The sequence below is a fragment of the Dromiciops gliroides genome, chromosome 1, assembly GCF_019393635.1.
Source record: "Dromiciops gliroides isolate mDroGli1 chromosome 1, mDroGli1.pri, whole genome shotgun sequence".
NCBI lineage: Eukaryota > Metazoa > Chordata > Mammalia > Microbiotheria > Microbiotheriidae > Dromiciops > Dromiciops gliroides.
Window position 1 is genome coordinate 483,342,676 of NC_057861.1, and position 17,171 is coordinate 483,359,846.

The 17,171-nt window shown below is 42.4% G+C and overlaps 1 protein-coding gene across 3 annotated transcripts in view; it reads left to right on the top strand.

Moving 5' to 3' along the window:
* Positions 1-917: 917 nt before the first annotated feature.
* PTPN3 (protein tyrosine phosphatase non-receptor type 3) overlaps positions 918-17,171 on the top strand; it is a 237,245-nt gene continuing 220,991 nt past the window's right edge. For 2 of the 3 annotated variants that reach the window (XM_043979053.1, XM_043979054.1), the window contains exon 1: positions 1,454-1,618. The gene's annotated coding sequence lies outside the window, so the exon portion shown is untranslated. Of the gene's footprint in view, positions 961-1,453; positions 1,619-17,171 lie in introns of those variants that run through there. The other variant, XM_043979052.1, reaches the window with a different exon arrangement.

A 17,171-nucleotide genomic window follows, 5' to 3' on the forward strand; every position in this document is an offset into this window, starting at 1 on the left:
TTAAAGCCCTTTGCATACCTTAAAGTGCTATGCAAATCCTAATTATTGTTGTTATTATTGTTAGCAATAATAATAATTACACTACGGCCTTGAGGGGACAAATGCTTTGCTTCTCACAGCTAAAAAAAAAAGTATTCATGTGAAAAGGAGTTATACAATTTCCATAATTTCCTTCCAAACTCAAATTTTTACCTTCTTACTTACTCCTAGACTATTGAAAGCATTCATTTAATACTATATGAATCTCCTTACATTTAATCAATGGCTTTCCCCGCCCAGTAGGTTAAAAAACAAACTAACCAACCTGAGCTGTGGTAATGCAAGGAATGTTAAATAGACACACACACACACACACACACACACAACTGAACAAGGGATGTTAAACACAGAGACACACACACCCTCTAAACAATAGATTTTAAACACACAGAGACACACACCCTTACTTACACACACCCTCTGAACAAGGATGTTTAACACACAGAAATACAGAGACACACAGAGACACAGACACAGACACACACACACACACACAACCTAAACAAGGGATGTTAGACACAGACACACAGCGGAGCTGAGGCAACTCTGAACAAGGGATGACACTTCCTGGTGTGATTAGGGAGTCCTTGGTGGAAGTACAAAGCTGGTCAAATTGCTACCCTTCACCAGAGGTGGGGTCGAGAGGGAGCTCTCGGGGAGATAGAGTAGAAGCTGTCCAATCCAGCCTATATCGCCCACACAGTGTGGCCACTTATTTAAACCAGAGCGTCCCGGGGGCGGTGGGAGGGCTTTATTACCAGCTCCTGGCTTCCTACTTTTGACCCAAACCTGACCAAGATCTGGGCATGCCCAGTCAGCCTTCTAAAGCCTATCGGAATTTTCAATGAATTGAATCCACTTCTCCGGGACTTCGTGGCGACCGGGAAAGGAGGAGGAACCCAGAACGCGAGAGATTGGCAGGTTGGTGGTGGGATGCTGGGTGCTTTGCCTCTGGAGCCGGATGGAAAGGACCAAGAGAATAGTGTCGGGGGTTTAAATATATGTGATTGTTTTGAAGTAACCGAGACACGCTAACCAGGGAAATGTTTCAGGGCACATTTCAGGATCTAAGGTGCATTGCACAGAAGCAAGACCGTTGATCTGAAAAGCAGTTCTCTATGGCCCTGGGCTAACGAAAGGGTGCAAGCCTCTTTGTTTCTGGGAGCTGGAGTGGGGGGCTACGGGTGGGGAGCTATAGATGCATCCTACCTTCCCCAACCAGAACCAGAGCAAAAAAAAAAAGAAAGAAAAGAAAAGTCAGGTTTTTCCGTTCATGCCAGTCACGCCCCTCCCGCTTTCCCTCTTTACCCGGCTCTCCCCCAGCCCCTCTCTGCTGGAGAGAGGTTGGAGTCCGAGGCGTGGGCCCCACACCCCCTCCTCCCCGGCCCTCCCCTCCCCTTGGTGGCTGCGAAAACTGGGAGAAGTGGAGCAGGATAGCGTGCGATGCCTCCTCGGTCACTCGAGGTGGCACTGAGCATGCTCAGGAGCCTGGGCAGGTTCGGGCTGTAAGTAGGAAGCCTTTGGCGCTCCTGGGACACCCTCCCTTACCTGGGCAGCCTGCTGCTCCCGGATGGTCCAGGTGAGTGAGCCCGAGGGGGGCAGAGGAGACTCGTCTCCACCCGCCGCTGGCTTGGAGACTGGCGCTCAGCAGCCTCCGGTCCTCTCCTTCCCACTCCCGGCTCTCCACCTCCACCTCCCCTGCGCTGCTCCCCGGGGTAGGGACCGGGGTCCGCAGGGGGTTGGGCTGGGTAGGGCGGGCCTGGGCTGCGCCAGCCCGGGGAGCAGCTCCGGGCTTGCGCTTGGGTCTGCTCTGCCCGGGTGCGTGCGCCCGGGCGCACCAAGTTCTTTGGCCGGGAAGCCCAGACGGGAGGTTGATTTGCAGCTGCAAAGCGCTGAGCAGGGGTGTCTCATCTCGGGGGGAAGAAGGAGGAGCCAGTGAAAGTTCTGGATGGGAGTTTGGAGTGTGTGACACCCTTGTTTTTCTTGGTCACTAAGGGCTCCCCTTCCCCCTCTCCTCCCTTCTCCTTTCTCTCCTCCGCCCCCCCTTCCACTCCGCCCACTCTTCATGAACTTTACCTGCTTGGAAAGTTGGGCCCTGTGGTTTTTGTAACTAGGAGGGAAATCCTAGAGCGGTTGTTTTCTGGACCTGGTAGGAACTGAAGGAGTGGATTTGGGGGTGGGGTGGGAGTGGTAGTGGAAGTCGTTAACATTGGTGAGCTGAAAGGTGTAAATTCAGGAAGTGGAAACTCTGGAGCAGAGTTCAGACTGAGATGTGTGTGTATTGTTTTTTTAATTTTATTTTTGGCCCTGTTGGCGTGTCCTTTACCCATTGGAACTGATTGGTTTTCATAGTTACTTGTTTCCCCAAGATACAGGGATGAGGGGGGGCGGGCATCGCAGAAGACTGAGCGCAGCACTCAGCCTTTTGGGTTATCCTGTCTACAAGGAGGGTGGGGGAGCGTCCCGGGAGAGAGAGAGGATGTGCAGAGACAGTTACATTCAGCAAGCAATTTCTAAGCATCTATCTACTGTGTGCCAGAGGCTTAAGCTAAAGCTTGAACACCTGCATTCAAGACTGGCTTCTGTCTCTTGTGTGATCCTGGGCAAATCACTTAACCCCTCAGTGCTCTAGGCTTTAGCTTCTTAAACTGTGGGGCTGGACCCCATGTGGGGTCGAGGAACTGAATGTGGGGGTCGGGAAAAATTTCGCCACAGTAAAAGGTTGTATACCCATTTTATCTACCTATATACCCGGGGTCACCTAAAAATTTCTCCGGGGAAAAGGGAAACGCAACTGGAAAAAAGTTTAAGAAGCCCTACTCTGGAGTCTAGGCCTTAGAGTGTTAGGGCATCCAGACTACTAACTTGTCTAGAAGGTATGTAACTACAGTGATGGAGTGAGTTCTCTCACCTGGGAGTTTCCTCTAGCAGGGAAAACACAGGTCCAGTCCCTGTTATCCAGGTGCCTAGTACTTTGGCTTTAAAGACAAAAGCACTGGCCCTGGATTCAGGAGGACCTGAGTTCAAATGTGACCTCAGACACTTGACATTTACTAGCTGTGTGACCCTGGGCAAGTCACTTAATCCTCATTGCCCCACAAAAAAAAGACAAAGACAAAAGCAAAAAAGAATCTATTGAAGAGTAAAAATATGTACCCAGAAAAAGAGATTTGAAATACAAAGTAATTTCTGGGGGGTGAAGTTAGAGAGAACTGGAAGAATCCAGAAAGGCTTCTTGGAGGAGGTTGTACTTGAACTAAGGACTTTTTTTTTGGAATTGCAAGGTTTTTAGGGTTTAGGAAGGGAAACTTCTAATTGTAATGAGATAGTGAGTAAAACAGTACTTCACCTGCCAGCCACTTTATTATTTTAAATATTTTTCGCATTTCAGGAAGTTAGGGAAGTTTGTTAAGTAGCAGCCTTACTACTATTCCTAACATCAACTGTAGGCAAATATATGAAGTTTCATTATTACTATTAGTGAACCTTTATTTAGGGGCAGCTAGGTGGTGCTGTAGATGGGGGGAGGGGGACCCGGGGACCCTTTTCCCCCCAGTCAGTAAGACCCATCTTCCTGAGTTCAAATCCAGCTTCAGACACTTAGTAGCTGTATGAACTTGGGCAAGTGAATTAACCCTGTTTGCCTCAGTTTCTGCATCTGTAAAATGAGCTGGAGAAGGAAATGGCAGATCCCTCTAGTATCTTGCCAAGAAACCTTAAATGGTATCCAGAAGAGTCATATACGGGACTGAAGGGCTTCATTTTGGAACTTAGCTCCTAGAATCTTAGCATTTTGGAGCAGAAAAGGATCTTTGAGATCATTTAACTTAACTGCCCCATTTTACAGGTGAGTCTTGCTTTAAGTCTTGAATCGAGTTAGTGGCAGAACCCACATTAGAAGGTGGATCTCCCACCCTGCAGGATATTGTCATCATCAATGATTTCTGACTTGTATACATGGTGCTTTAAGGTTTGCAGAATTTTTAATATATATTACCTTGTTTGATTCTCACAATCTTTTGAGGTAGGTACTACAGATAGTATCTGCATCGATTCATTTAAATCTTTCCATATGTCCCTAAATTCATTTTTTTTTTGCACAGCAATTTTCTACTACATTAATACACCACAGTTTTTTCAACTATTCTCCAGAACTTTTTTTCCTAGACTGTAGGCACTTATGTATTATAATTGTCTGATCTCCCTACTAGGCTATGATAACAACAGCTACATTTAGATAATTCTATAAGGTTTACAGAGTGGTTTGCTTTACTTATTTAGGATGTTTGAAAAGCCTTACTTAGTTCAATTTTAAGTTTTAGTAGTCTGTGAATATGTTTGGGACTTGTTTGCAGTATAGTGATTGAAGAGTGAGTGGGAGTGAGTGAGAAGACTTGAGAGGTAGGAAGGGGGGAGCAGGTTTAGAAGTTTTAAGCTTTTGTAGCTTAAAACCTCACTAAGACTTTAGGGACACTCAATATCATCTCATTTGATCCATGCAGTCCACGAAGCTCTATGAAGGCGTGGACTGGACCTTATGAAAACTTAATTTTGCTACATTGGATAATTAATAAGTGCTGAAGGAATGAAAAAATACTCAACACTAAAATGATATGGAACATGATTTAGAAGTGGGCGGGGGGGGGGCAGCTAGGTGGCACAGTGGATAGAGCACCAGCCCTGGAGTCAGGAGGACCTGAGTTCAAATCTAGCCTCAGACACTTGACACTTACTAACAGTGATCCTGGGCAAGTCACTTAACCCCAATTGCCTCACCACCCCCCAAAACAATGGCCCCAAGAGGAATTTAGAATGCTATCTCTCCAAAAAGACTAGGCAGTTGGAATATTCCTTGGGTTGTGTTAGATCTTCAGTATTCAACCTGCCTTAGAATTGAGGCTTGGGTAGTGTTAGGGATGTGTGTGGTATTAGTCAGTTAAGCATTTACTGAGTGCTTGCTATGTGCCAGGGCAGCCAAGTGGCACAGTGGACAGAGCGCTGTGCCTGGAGTCATGAAGACTCATCTTCATGAAGTCCAGAATTCAGATCCATCCTCGGACACTTACACAATCTGTGTGAATTTGGGCAAGTCACTTGTTCCTCAGTTCCCTCATCTATAAAATGGGAATAATAAAGTGGGGTGGTTATATGGCACAGTGGATAGAGTACCAGGTCTGAAGTCAAGAAGACTCATCTTCATGAGTTCAAATCTGGCCTCAGACACTTATTAGCGGTACGACCCTGGGCAAGTCACTTAACCCTGTTTGTCTCCGTTTCTTCATCTATAAAATGATCTGGAGAAGGAAATAATGCCAAACCACTCCAGTATCTTTGCCAAGAAAACCCCAAATGGGATCATGAAGAGTTGGGCATGACTAAGTAGTCGTATACTAAGCATTGGGGATAAAAAGAGGCAAAAGACATCCCTGCTCACAACATAATGGAGAAAACAACATGAAAATACTGCGCAGATAAGATTTTACATACGTATGTATTCATATATATATGTATATACACATGTGCACATATACACACATAGATGTCTACGTATATGATATAATGGGGATAATTGGCAGAGGGAAGGCAACGATCACTGAGGAGGATCAGGAAAGTCTTCTTGTAGAGGGTGGCATTCTAGCTTGGACTTGAAGAAAGCCAGGAGGTAGAGATAAGAAAGACAGTTCCAGGTGTGATGTTTAAAATGGGGTGGCACTCCGACTCTCACATAGGCATGAGCCAGTGAGAATGTCCAGAGACAGAAGATGAAATGCCTTGTTCTAGAAACACCAAGGAGGCCAGTGTTGCTGGATCATGGAGTACATGGGGAAGGAGATTGGGAGGGTAGAAGGGGGTTGCAATGCAAAGGGCTTTGAGAGACAGCAGGGAGGGTACCTCATGGTAGCTGAGCAAGATCTGCAGTGTCTGGCAAAGGCTAGATGTCTGAACACGGGAGGCCTTTTTTAAAAAAAAATTCATCCGAGGAATGGGGCACAAAGAGGTATGAATGTGAAAATAACTCTAAAGTGAGAGGCAAGTTGTACTAAAGGAAGAAGAGGGTAAAATATAGAGAGGAAAGGAAAGGTAAGAGGTTTATACTAAGTCTAGGATCCGGTTTATGTAGCCACACTGGGTGAGATGGGTAGTTCCCTTGAAGAATGTTGGGTACCAGGTACAAGGGGCTCAGTCATGGGCTCTGAGGTGGAAGGGACCTTGGAGGTTACATACCTAAGCAGAATTCCTTCTACAGCATTCCTGACAAATGGACATCTAGCTTCTGTTTGGAGACTTCATGAAGTCTACCACATGACCTCATTCTACTTTGGGACCACTCCTGTTTGTAGGAAGTTCGTTCGTTCGTTCTCTCTCTCTCTCTCTCTCTCTCTCTCTCTCTCTCTCTCTCTCTCTCTGGCATTGAGGGTTAAGTGACTTGCCCAGGGTCACACAGCTAGTAAGTGTCAGGTGTCTGAGGTCAGATTTGAACTCAGGTCCTCCTGAATCCAGGGCCAATGCCTTATCCATTGTGCCACCTAGCTGCTCCCAGTTTTTTCTCATTTTGAGCTGAAATTGGGCTCTTTGCAACTTCCAACCATCGAACTTAGGCATCATTAACATAGAGCTCCTATGAGAGGGAAACTTCAAGGTCATCTAGTCCATTTCTCTAATTTTACAGATTAGGAAACTGAGGCCCAGAGAAATGAAATAATTCACACAGGTACTTAGTGGCAGAGCCTGGGTTTGAAGTGAGTTCTCGTACTCCAGAGCTAATGTGCTTTCTGCATCACTGGGTTCGGGCCTTATCTGATTATCTGATTCTGTGTTCGCTGCTAAAATGTCTCACATACGATACCCTGCCTTCAGGGGACTTTTGGACCTCCTCTTCAGCCTCTTGTTCTTCAGGGCTCATCGATTCACCTATCACCTCCATGCAAGTAATATTTGAATCTTACCTGCCTCTGTCTGAATACTATTTCCCCTTTGGTGCAGCCCCAGCTTCCATTTTAAAGGCCTGGAAGTGGTTGTCTTCATGCCAGTTCAACCTCAGAGTGGAACCAATGATGTTCAGTTCCGCCTCCCTACCCTGGCATCCCAATGCCAAGGTTACGCTTTACAGGGGGCAAAGCTACTTTATCAGTGATCTTCTAAATAGAAACACCCTGGGTCACTTTCACTTTAGGACTGCCTTTTATTCCAGATCAAATGCTTCTGCTTTCACCTTTGTAATCTCTCCCTCTGCTATAACATCATCCCTTCTCACTTTTCATGGGGATACTGAGATACAAAGTTAAGGGAGACCCCCTCCCCTCAAGTATTGGCATACCAGGCAGAGAGAGAGTTATTGAGGAAGGGGAAGTACCCAAAGGTACTTCAGAAGTAGGACCAAGACTGCTGAGCCAATGAATGAGTAGTATAGCCTTATAGTTTTATATAATTATAATATATGTGCATGTGCGTATATATACACATACATGTAAAAATGCACAAATATATGTACACACATGTATATATGTGTATGGATATGTATATATATGTATATATGTGTGTGTATGTATATATATAAAAATAAAAAATTTTCTGACCTCCCCTGGGCAAAAAGGGCAAGATTGGTTCTTGGGTCTGGGGTAGGGCTGGACATGTACATGGGGAAGGTTAAGCGGTTCTAGGTATAAAGATTAGAGAGCCACAGACAAGACAGAAATTAGTCTCTTCGCTTTGGACCTGCTTTGGGTTGTACATTTTGTGCATCTTTCCCTTGAATCCCTGGTCTTGCTCCCCAGCACTGACACCTGACCTCTGCCTCATTCTGGCTAGCTTGGATTCCCAGGCCAGCTAAGCTGGTCATTATTCCCTCTGTCTTGTTTTTCCTCTTCCTCCAGGGTTTCTTTGGCAGGTAGTGAGGGTAGACCAACTTTTACCCGTGGGCTTTCTCACTCTTGTTCCTTCCCTCTCCTTCCCTATTCCCTAGTCCCCTCCTTCCCTGATGCATACATCACTGATCAGTGTTCTTATCATCACTGCGATCAGTTCTGGGCCTAGGGTAGAGTTTGTTATTTTTGTTTACTTGCCAAGAGTTTTTACTGACATGAGTTGAGGCACACCCTCGGTTAGGGTAGCGTCCTTGGCATTCTTTTCCTCAGATGTTGGCAATTTGTGTGTTCTCTCAAATGTATCCTTTTGATTCAGTTGGGTAGGACGTGGAGGGAGGAGACTCTGGGTAGGTCTGCACCTTAAAAGAAATCTCGTAATTGTCTCCAAACCAGAAAGGAGGAGTTTTCTTCAGAGAGCTATTGGTTGGCATCATAGGAGAAGGGAGCACAGAACCAGAAGGGACCTTAGAGATCATCTGATTCAGCCCCCTCACTTTATAGAGCAGGAAACGGGCCCAGAGACATTCGGTGATTTAGCAAAGGTCACACAGGTAGCAGAGTCAGCATTTCAAACTCAGTTCCACTGACCTCTGGGACCAAGGCATCTCAAGGGTTCTTGTTTGTGCTTTGAGTCAAGAGTTGGGGGCTATCTCCAGGATCGAATATAAAGTCTTCCCTTTGGCACAGAAAACTCTTCATAACCTGGCCCCTTCCTATCTTCTTCACATTCCTCTCCAGCTAGACTGGCTTAGTTGGAGTTCCTTAAACACAGCATTCCTTCTCCCAGCTCTGAGCTTTTCCCTGGCTGTCCCTCTGGGCCTAGAATTCTCTGCCCCTCTTCAGGGCTACCTCTTAGTTTTTCTGGCTTCTCTGCTCAAAACCCCATATTCAGCAGAAGGCCTTTGCTGGTCACTCTATCCCCGCCTCCCCAGTTACCCTCACCCCTTCATAAGTTACCTTCCATTTATTCTCTTTATATTTTGTGTATCCCTAATTATCTTCCCCATGAGAATGTCCAGTCCTTGTGGGCAAAGACTATTTCTTGCCTTCCTTTATATCCCTATATTAGCACAATTCCTGATACATACTAAGCGCTTAATGCTTGTTGACAAACTGACTATCCCTTTATTAGGTGTCCTCTATATTTATATTTTCTGTCTTCAAAGCTGGGTGGTTAGATGCTCCAGTCCACTAAGAAAGGGGAAGAGAAAGAAGTCTTGTAGTCTAATGTTGTTCATCCTTCCTTTTGGAAGAGGACCAATGACATCATGGGTGATGTCTTGACTTGCGAATAAATTGGATTCAAGTGAGGCAGAGTTGTGCAAAGTTATCAGCCTCACTCTCTACCATAAATTTGGAGTGGTAGACACCCTAAGATGCGGGATAGGCATGTGGAGATGTAGAGAGAAGCGTAGGTGTGGTCGTCTTGATGGGAGTCAGCCTGGGCCATTGTTACTGACAAACCTTAGCCTATGGGTTTTGTCCTGTTCAGGAGAGGGTGGTTAATCCGTTCGTCAGGGAAAGTAGTGAATCCTGGTGACTTCTGCAGAGTACCTACAAGTATGGCTTTTTGCTATTGTTTCATTGAAGGAACTAGAATGGGAGGTAGGATGGTCAGGTCTTTCTTCTTTATCCACTTTGGGTCCATTTAGATGTGAAAGACGTCATGGCTTAGCTTGGATTTGGGATGTCAGGACTCATGTTCACTTTGAGCTTTCTCACTGGGTGATTGAGGACAAGCCAACCTTTGTGAGCCTCACCCGAATAAAAAGTGTTTATTAGCACTTTCCTTACATTCTTCACAGAGTTGTGCTATATAAATATATGACCTCTGTAATTTCCATTTCTTTGCCACCACAAAGACAGCTGCTATAAAAATTTTAGAACATATAGATTCTTTTCCTTTTTCCCTGATCACCTTGGGAAATAGACTTAATAATGGTATTGCTGGGTCAAAGGGTATAGGTAGTTTAATAACCCTTTGGGCATAATTTCAGATTGTTCTCTAAAATGGTTGGATCAGTTCACAGTTTCACCAACAATGAATTAGTGTCCCAATTTTTCCACATCCCCTCAAACATTTGCCACTTCTATCATTTTAGCCAATCTAGTAGGTGTAAAATGATATATCAAGGTTATTTTAATGTGCTTTGCTCTAATTAATAATTATTTAGAACATTTTTTCATATGACCATAAATTGTTTTGATTTCTTCACTGGAAAACTGCCTGTTCATATCTTTTGACCATTTATCAATTGGGGAATGACTCATTCTTATAGATTTTACAAAGTTCTTTATATATTTGAGAAATGAGGCCTTTATCTGAGAAACCGTAAAATTCTTCCCTTCCCACTCCCAAATTTTCTGCTTTCCTTCTGATCTTGGCTGTATTTGTTTTATTTGTACAAACTTTTAAAATTTAATATAATCAAAATTATCCATTTGCACCTAATTTTGTTCTCTATCTCTTATTTATTCATAAATCTGAGAAGTAATATTTTCCATGTTCTAATTTTCTTTTAAAATCTCTCTATATCTAGATAATATATCAATTTTGACCTTATCTTGGTAAATATATAAGATATTGGTCTACCCAGTTTCTTCCATATGCTTTGCAGGTTTCCCAGCATTTTTTACCAAATAATCAATCTTCAAATCTTAAGTCTTTACACTTGTCAAATACAAAGTTATTATGTTTATTTGCTGCTGTAATGTATACTTTATTCCATTGATCTACGTTTCTATTTCTTAGCCAATATCAGATAGTTTTGATAATTACTGCCTTATAACATAGTTTGAGATCTGATACAGCTAAACCTTTTTGCTTTACTTTTAAAAAATTATTTCCTTTGATATTCTTGAGTTTTTGTTCAAAGGGATGAATGGCTGAACAAATTGTGGTCTATGATTGTGATGGAATGCTACTGTGCTATGAGAAATGATAAGTTCAGTAATCTTAGAAACACATGGAAATATTTGCATGAAATAATGAAGGGGGAAATGAGTAGAACCAAGAGAACATTCTATACAGTAACACCAAGTTTATTTTTAGAATGACTTTGAGTGAATAAGTTATTTTAATTGTTATAAAGACTCAAGTTAACCATAAAAGATGTATAAAGAAAGCCACAATATGCATCCAGAGAAAGAATTGATAAATGGAAGTATATATAGAATAATTGTATACACATACACACACACACGCAAACCTATTTGTGTCCAGTGGTAGCCATCTCCAAGTTGGGGTAAGGTGAGGGTAAAAAAAAAAAGGAGAAAAAAAAATAAATTTACATGGTAATTTTATTGTATATTTGAAAGGAATAGCTAGTTGTATGTAGTAGATTTGCTGTTTCATGTACAGTCATCTTTTTATTGTACTATATACTGGAAATGCTTGTTTTATTTCATAAATACATATTAATGTAATAAGGTAATAAAAAGAAAAAAATAAAATAAAGTGAAGTAGAAATTTAAAAGCCCCAATAAATACATGACCTCTTGTTGTTCTTAAGGTGCTGTTTCTTTGAGTGTAGGACAATTCCTAATGCTATTCTTGGAATTACTAGAAATTACTTAGAATTACTAGAATTACTAGAAAAGACTGGGGCAGTTTTTCATATCAGTATCATTTCAGTAGGGTTTGGTACCCACAGAGATGATGCTCTGTGCAACATGGAGTTGTTATCAGGTTGGGGGTGTTCAGAAAGTGGGGCATAGGCATGATTATTAAAGTAGGGTCTGAGCTAGGTCATGGTAAGTGCTGAGGCTTGGACTTTGGATATGTTCATTTAGGGTGGTGTCATTGCTGCATCAATGACGTTTTATCATAATTTTACTTTTAAATAGAAACTTTCTTCATTTTCTTTGCCTTGCGGATAAAAATGCATTATATCCATCTATGCGTTTTGATTCTTCAAGGTCTTGTTAAATTCTGGTCCTTCTAGTGTTAACAAGATAGCAAATGACCATCACAGAGTAGGAAGGGATGTTGGAGGTCATTTAGTTCATTCCCATTACAGTGCACAGTGTACAGTGCTGTTATCCAAATTTTACTTGAAGAAATCCAGAGAAGACAAACCCACTACTTTCAGATACAGTCATTCTACTTTGGCATGGCTAATTGTTAGGAAGTTTTAATTTCTATTTAACCTAAATCTTCCTTCTACCCATTGTTCTTAGTTCTGCCTCTGGGATCAAGCAGAACAGATCTGATCTCTCTTCTGGGTGACCACTTTCCAAATACTTGAAGCCCATGATCATATATCTTCCTTAGTCTCATTGGCCAGTTAACCCCAGTTCCTTTAGATGAACTTAATATGGTGTGATCTTGGGACTCTTCACTATTCCGGGTGTTCCAGCTTATCACTGTCTTTCCTAAAATGTACTACAGATAGGGTTTAACCAGGGCAGATTTATAGCTTCAGTGGGTCTGAGAACTATGCCTTTCATAATGTAGTCCAAGTTATGTTAACTAAAAAGCTAATGGGGGTCAAAGCACTGTACTGACTTATACTGGGCTTGATGTTCTTTCATATCCTTATCTCATTCACACAGACTGTTATTTTTGGTGAAGTTGATTTTTTGACTCCAAGTGTCAGACTTTACATTTATCTCCATTTGATCCTAAGTGATGCATTCATTTTAGAGCTAAACTGCCTTCCATCTTGTTAGCTAACCTTCTCAGATTACCATCTATAACATTGATAAACATGTTTTTATGTCTTTATCTAAATTGATGGTAAAATGTTTACTAGCAGAAGGCTAAGCATAGATCCCTGATCCCACTGTCATCCTTACAATTCAAAATAATTAATAACAACAGCTAGCATTTATCTAGAACTTTAAGTTTTGTAAAATGCTTTATAAATATCTCATTTTTATCCTTAGAACAACCCTTGGGAAGTAGGTGTTTTGTTGTTGTTCAATCATTTCAGCCATGTCTGACTTTTTGTAACGTCATTTTGGGGTTTTCTGGGCAAAGATACTGGAGTGGTTTGCCATTATTTCCTTCTCCAGCTCATTTTACAGATGAGGAAACTGAAGTGAACAAGGTTAAGTGACTTGCCCAGGTTCACACAGCTTATAAGTGTCTGAGGATAGATCTGAATTCTGGACTAACTGACTCCCAAGTCCAATACTCTATCCACAGTGCTGCCCCATCACAGATTTATCAAAATATGGCTAATCCACCTTGGTAAACTCATTTTTCTTAAACAACCTAAGTTTGTTTACAGGCTTTAGCCCTCATGATCCTGTTATCTGCCTTTGCTCCCATCTTCTTTATTTGGTTTAAATATATGTGTGTGTGTATACATGTGTGTGTATATACATACACACACATGTATACATACATACACACACATGTAAAAAATTTGGTTGATAAGTTTCTTGTATAGCCATACTGGTCTCTTTGAGACAGTATGTTTTCTCTTTCACTGCCTACTTTATGTAAGTCAAAGTGTTAGTCAGGGGGTGGAGAGATTTAAAGAATGAGACCAGGTTTTTTTCCCTCTTTTGCAGTTTAGAATCTAGTAGGGGAGTTAAGACAAACAAAACATGGGAGATTAAAGAAAGGAAGTGTTGGTGAGAGACAGCAAGGCCTGGTTTATTGGGATCACACTGTAGTAGGTTAGTCAGTCCGCAAGCATTATTAAGCCCTTCTATGTGCCAGGCACTGTGCCAAGTTTTGGGAATGTAAAGAAAGGGAAAAACATTGAACTTTCCCTCAAGGAGCTTATATCCTAGTTAGGAAGACAACATGCAAATCGGTATGTTTTCCTGAGATATACACAGAGTAAATGGAAAGTAAGCTTGGAGGAGAGGCATAGAGGAACTGGGAAGAGAAAGTAGTGCTAAGGGCATCTAGGTGGCACAGGCAATAAAGCACCAGCCCTGGATTCAGGATGACCTGAGTTCAAATTCAGCCTCAGACACTTGACACTTACTAGCTGTGTAACCCTAGGCAAGTCATTTAACCCTCATTGCCCGGCAAAAAAAAAAAAAAAAAAAGTAGTGCTAGAGGGAGTCCTCTGGCAGAAGGTAGGCTTTGAACTGAGTCTTGACAGAAGCCAGAGAGGCCAGGGTGAAGGGGAAGGACATTCAAGTTTTGGGGGCCAGCCAAGACAAAGGCATGGAGTTGGGAGATGATGGACTTATCCTATGGGTGAAATAGCAGAGTGGGCCAGAGTGGCTAGATCATGTCAGAAATGTCAGAAGCTTAAATTGGCAGAAGATTAGAAAGGTAGGAAGGAGCCAGGTTGTGAAGGCCCAACAGAAGATTGTATATTTGATCTTGGAGATTAGTAATAGGGAGCCATTGGAGTTTATTCAGTGGTGGGGAGGGTGACATGTTCAGACTTGCACTTTAGAAAAATCATCTTGACAGGTGAATGGAGGACGGATTGGAGTGGGGAGAGACTGGAGGCAGGGAGACAAATTAGAAAGCTACTATAATAGTCCAAATGAGAGGAGATTATGGCCTGATTTAGCGTTGTGTCTGTTTGAATGGAGAAAAGGGGATGCATAGGAGACATTTTTGAAGGTTGGGTTGTGTCAACTTAGTGTGAATGGGGAATTGAGAGTGAAACATAAGTTGTGAACCTGAATAACTCAGGATGGTGGTGTCCTTGTTCACAAGAGGAAAGTTGGGAAGAAGAGGGAATTTGGGGAGGAAAGAGAATGAGTTATGCTTTGGACATACTGAGTTTGAGATGCCTATTCAATTTAAGATGTCTAAGTAGCCGTTGAGCAGCTAGGTGGTGCAGTAGATAGAATGCCAGGCCTGGAGTCAGGAAGACCTGAGTTCAAATCTAGTCTCAGACACTTACTAGCTGACAAGTCACTTACCCCTGTTTGTCTCAGTTTCCTCATCTGTAAAATGTTCTGGAGAAGGAAATGGCAAACCACTCTAGTATCTTTGCCAAGAAAATCCTAAATGGGGCCATGAAGAGTCGGACACGACTATACCAAAAAAAATAGCAGTTAATTGATATGAGACTAGAGCTCAGGAGAGAAATTAGGACTACCCTTAAGCTTCTATGCTTTGTGAAGGAGCCACCGGGGTATGGTCAACTCCAGAGTAGGAAAGCCCAAGACAGTCGAAAAATTCTTTCTTCCCACTGCAGGGTATGTATTTTTCTCCTCATCAATTTATCCTACATGGTGGTAGTGTTTAATGAATCCATGTATTTAGCAAATTTAAATTCATGGGACATTTTTGGATAGGGAATTTGTGAATACCAGGTCATTATGGCTTATGGTATTTTGGGGGGCTCAGCAGTCTGTCCACTAAGGTTTGGGTGCTGGAGAGATGAACTAGGCCTGGGAAACTGAGGGTTATCAGTTTAGGAAGATCACAAGATCTCTTTCCTGGCCAGGCATCAGAACGTAAGAGCAACACTAAGGTTTATTACTTCTGTGATGAGTACATAGAGATGTGAATCTGAATTTAGATGTGAAACTGGGAAATAGGTTTGGGGACATGAAGTTCAAGTATAATGCAGACAACTATAACCAAAACTGAGCCAAGAATCCTGGGTGTCAGTCTGAATGCTGCTGGGAATGCAAATGTTGAAGATCCAAGCAATGGTTAGTGTTAAGTATCTTTATTTATTTATTTATCTATCTATCTATCTATTTATTTATTTATTTTTGTGGGGCATTGAGGGTTAAGAGACTCACCCAGGGTCACACAGCTAGTAAGTGTCAAGTGTCTGAGATCAGATTTGAACTCAGGTCCTCCTGAATCCAGGGCCAATGCTTTATCCACTGCACCACCTAGCTGCCCTGGGATCTTTATATTTAATCATTTACAACTTATTGAAATGTTTGCTGTGTGTACAAGGACATCATGGGATGGGGACAAAGAAATATTAGATGATTCCTAACTTGACGCTTGGACAGATAAATTGGGGTGGGCTAGTAGAGGTCATGCTAAGCCATTTGGACTTTATCTTGCTCGGTTGTTATTCCATATTTTTCCATTTTTGTCCAACTCTTTGTGACCCCATTTGGGGTTTTCTTGGTAAAGACACTGGAGTGGTTTGCCATTTTCTTCTCTAGCTCATTTCACAGATGAGGAAATTGAGGCAAACAGGGTAAAGTGACCTGCCCAGGGTCTCACAGCTAGTAAGTGAGGCTAGATTTGAACTCATGAAGATTAGTCTTCTTGACTCCAGGCTCAGTCGTCTATCCACTGTGCCACCTAGCTGCACCTTTAGCAGGGAGCTGTTGAACTTGACTGGTAAGGAGTCAGAGGTCCTGGATTTGAATTCAGCTCCTCTACTTTACTTCCTGTGTGTTCTGGGTCAAGTTACTCACCTCACTTTCCACATCTGTAAAAAAACTAGGTAACTTCCAATATCCTTCTACCTTCAAATCTGTTATTGTATGAACCTCAGAATTTTGAACTCTGGAGAGACATAAAGTAATAATTTAGGAAGATTAATGTGGTGCTGATGTGTAGGGTTTTTGTTTTGTTTTTGCTGGAGGTACAAGGGAGCCTGTAAGCAAAAATATTAATCATTACATTTTACTGGGCTTGATGGAAAAGACATAAGGCAGATGGGACAAAGCTTGGTGACTGGATGTTGGCGGGTAGGGGGGAAAGGTGAAGAATAAGTGATGAGCTGGATTTGTGTAATGCTTCCCAAGTGGATTTCATGTCTCAAGCCTCTCCTCCCATCATCCTCCAAACTGCTGTCCAGTGGATATTACGGAAGCACAGTTCTGATCCTGTTATTCTCCTGTTCCAGAAGATCCAGTGGCTCTCTGTTGGCTTTGGGGTAAAATATAAACTCCAGTTAAACATCTGTAGCACTTAACAATTTGGCAACAGCTTACTTTGCTAGGTAAGGTAAGGTAAAGTATCCCATTACACTCATATATGCTCAGTGTCCAGCTAGACTGGCCAACCTCCTGTTCTCTATATGTGACGGTCTTTCTCAGTGCATTTCTACAGATCTTAAAGGCACAGCTTAAGTGTTACTTCTTTTAGGAGGCCTTTCCTCATTTCCCCACCTGTTAGTGCCTCTCCTGGTATTACACAGTGTTCATTGCACGTGTGTATTTTTTTTTTTTTTGCTAGTAGAATGTAAGAAACTCCTTGAGGGCAGGGACAGTCTAATTTTTGACTTTGGATGCCCTATGCTTAGTACAGTGCCTAACATATAGTAGGTACTTAATAAGTGCATGTTGATTGATTGAACAAAACATAGACGCTGAATGTGTCTAACAGCAGATGCAGCATTTTGCAGCAACTGCCTTCCT